General features: G+C 39.5%; 1 long non-coding RNA gene across 1 annotated transcript in view; it reads left to right on the top strand.

The window, feature by feature from the left end:
- Positions 1-581: 581 nt before the first annotated feature.
- LOC131998808 (uncharacterized) overlaps positions 582-3,329 on the top strand; it is a 54,947-nt gene continuing 52,199 nt past the window's right edge. Inside the window, exon 1 of the long non-coding RNA XR_009398874.1 lies at positions 582-752. This is a non-coding gene — a long non-coding RNA (uncharacterized LOC131998808). The remainder of the gene's footprint in view (positions 753-3,329) is intronic.

Raw genomic sequence — 3,329 nt, 5'->3', positions numbered from 1 at the left:
GCCCAATATCCAAACTTCACCTTGCATTCCTAAAAATTACTGTCCATTGTGAGGCTGAATGGGTATAAGCAGAGAGTCTGGAATTTAGAGTCAAAGTGCTATGTGGAAGACTTTGCCTTTTGTGTGAAATGCCACAGCTGATTTAAATTGTGGCAGCCCAGCTGCAGATGGTGTTACTGACATGGGGCCGGTGGCTGGATTTGGCGAGAAAAAGTGTTCATTTTGTGGTCAGAACAGGTTTGAGTGAGATGGAAGCCTGAGCAAGCAGGGGTCTGGTCTTGCTAGGGGAGAGTATTTCCTCGGGGAGAGAAGAACCTCTGTAGGTACTTGTAGGCCTGCAGAGATAGCTTCAAATGTTATGAACCGAGTATGTAGGGAAAGGGCAAACTCTTTCTGGGACCAGAGAAAACTAAACTCAAAATGATAGAGCTTTGGTGCTCTGGCTTTTTAGGAGGGTATTTTGTGGCTGGACAGCACTCATTTCATGTCTCTAGTCTTTCAACAAGGACAATTTTGTTTTCCAGGGAAGATCAGGTCCTTTTGCAGCAAGGGATTATTATTTATTTGGATTTTTATTTTTTGATGCTGCCTTTGGAGTAGTGAAGATTAACCAAGACCTCAGGAATTAAGAAATCAGAGGAAAACAGATTTTGATGAGAATCACTTGACAAAGATTATTTCATCTGCTTGGACCCTCTAAGAATAACAGAAGACAGGAGCAACCTCATGGATTACCGCCACCTGGGGTTTTGGTAAGCCATGGATTTCACTGACTTCAGTTATATTTAATTTCAAAACTGTAGTCTCCAATGTTTAGTATGAACTCACCAGCATCCTTTTAAGACAGAAACCATGGAGAATATTCCACATCCCCCTCTTGCTTTTTCTGTCTATCCTTCTCCTCTCAGATAACACTCAATCTCTGTTATGATTCATGGCAGGTGACAGCAATGTGGGAAAATTTGCTTTGTCTGGGAAATGCCACTGGGGCAGTTACCACATTTGGGTGTAAATTTTCAAATGAGTGGGAGAGTAATATTGATATTCATGTGTTTTATTGACAACATTGAAGTTGAGGAATGAGACACCTAAGTGTTGCAGTTAGGATTAATTTAACTTTGGTAATGCCAAGGAGCAACTCTCATTCTTGGTAAAAGCCACTAGGCTGTAACTGAAGAAGGCAGCTAGGCCTCTGAGGTTGCTCTCTGGTTGGACTGAGCAGAGTAAGAGATTGAGGGGAAGAAATAGGAACTCTGATTTCCTTGGGACCTTAATTTCTTTGTATTTGCACTTTAATTTCTCCATGGGAATTTAATGAGGGATGGGAATTAAGAGTGTATAAATTTAGGTTATTTTAACTTCCTGGTGAATTGAACCTTTTAAGATGATAAAGTGACCTTTATCTCTAGCAATACTTTTGGCTTTTTAATTCATTATTTATTTATTTATTTATTTTTATTTTTATTTTTTTAAAGATTTTATTTATTTATTTGTCAGAGAGAGAGAGAGAGCGAGCACAGGCAGACAGAGTGGCAGAGGGAGAAGCAGGCTCCCTACAGAACAAGGAGCCCGATGTGGGATCCCAGGATGCTGGGATCATGACCTGAGCTGAAGGCAGCCGCTTAACGAACTGAGCCACCCAGGCGTCCCTGAAGTTCATTTTTTATATTGATATAGTCATATACCAGCTTTCCGTTAGTGTTTGCGTGGTAGATCTTTTTGTGTTCTATTGTGATTTTGGCCTTTCTTAATCTTATATTGTCGATGTGTATCTTGTAAAGAGCGCATAGTTGGGTTTTCTTTCTTTAATCCAATCTAATTTTGTCTTTTAATAGGAATATTTACATTTAATCTATTTTTGATATATCTTCAAGTTGACTGTTTTACTATGTTTTCTTTTTGTCTTACCTATTCTATGTCCCCTTTTCTCTGAAAGAAGAGAAAAGTTTTGGACTTATGTTATTCCAGTTTTTTCTTCAATTGGAAGTTAGGCATACTTTTTACTGTTCTTTTAAGCAGTTTCCCTAGAAGTTACAACATGTAATATTTATTTTTAAGGAGTTTATTTATTTATGTAAGAGAGAGCACAAGCAAGCATGGGCGAGGGGTGAGGAACAGAGGGAGAGGGAAAAGCAGACTCCTCACTGAGGAGGGAGCCTAAAGTAGGCTTGATCCCAGGACCCAGGACCCCCAAGATCATGACCTGAGCTAAAGACAGAAGCTTAATGGACTGAGCCACCCAGGAACCCTACAGCATGCATTTTTGACTCATCAAAGTCTAATATTAATTTATACTTTCCTCCCAAATGATGTTAGGACCTTGGAACAATTAACTCCTTCTTGGCTTGTTGTATTTTTATTGATATTTTAATTCTCTCTATATTTGAAACCTCATAAAAATATTATTTTATTATTTTGCTCTGTATGGTCAATATTCATTTAGATTCACCCACATATTTACCATTTCTATTGCTTTTTATTCCTCCTCACTCTCTGTACTTCCATTTGGAATCACCTTTTTTCTTATGCCCAGGGAATTCTGTAAAGTATAGGAAGTTCCACTGCTATTAACTCATTTGATCCCAAGGAGTTCTCCAGGTAGCCGAGCGGTCTAGGAGAAGTTTGACCTTCTCTAGCACCATGATGTCTGGCAACAAGGTCCAGCTTTGTGGATCCATTCTCTAGCAAGTAGCTACAGATCTCTGTAGCTCTGCCAAACTTGTGAGGAGCTGCTTCCATGAGCCAAGCCTAATGGGCAGCTGGGTCTGGGAGAATCATGGACTTAGGGCCTGTGAGAGATTTTATTTCCAGGAGAGCCCAGTTTATGGCCAGCAATTGCTGCTCTCATGGTGTCTAACACGGCTGAGGAGAGCAGTTTTTTGCATAAGAAACCCATGGACAGTTTATGGCCATCATGGATGGATCCAGAGCCTGCAGGAGGCTTGAGAGGAGGTTGATAAAGCTTCAGTGGTGAAGGAATTTCTGAGCACTAATGAGAATACCTATTATATTGTGATCTGGATAGATTCTAGAGCCTTTTTTTGGAGAGGGACAATTAACAAATAATAGTATAAATGACCTTAAGTACAATGTATAAATGAGGAATATGTTGTCTGCAGAACCCAAAAAGAACTAAAAGATATTGTGGGTGCTGAGGTTCTTGACCTTGTCAGGAATGGAGCAGTCCTTGTTTTACTGAGTACTTACTAGACATTTAAATGAAACAATGGTACTTTGCATTATGTGTGAGCCAATGGCTCAGTCAGTCCCCTTTTTCTTCTTTCTTTCTTTCTTTCTTTCTTTCTTTCTTTCTTTCTTTCTTTCTTTCT

The sequence above is a fragment of the Mustela nigripes genome, chromosome 13 (genome assembly GCF_022355385.1).
Source record: "Mustela nigripes isolate SB6536 chromosome 13, MUSNIG.SB6536, whole genome shotgun sequence".
NCBI classification, from domain to species: domain Eukaryota; kingdom Metazoa; phylum Chordata; class Mammalia; order Carnivora; family Mustelidae; genus Mustela; species Mustela nigripes.
The sequence above is the reverse complement of the archived record's forward strand: the minus strand, read 5'-3'. Positions and strand labels throughout refer to the sequence as shown.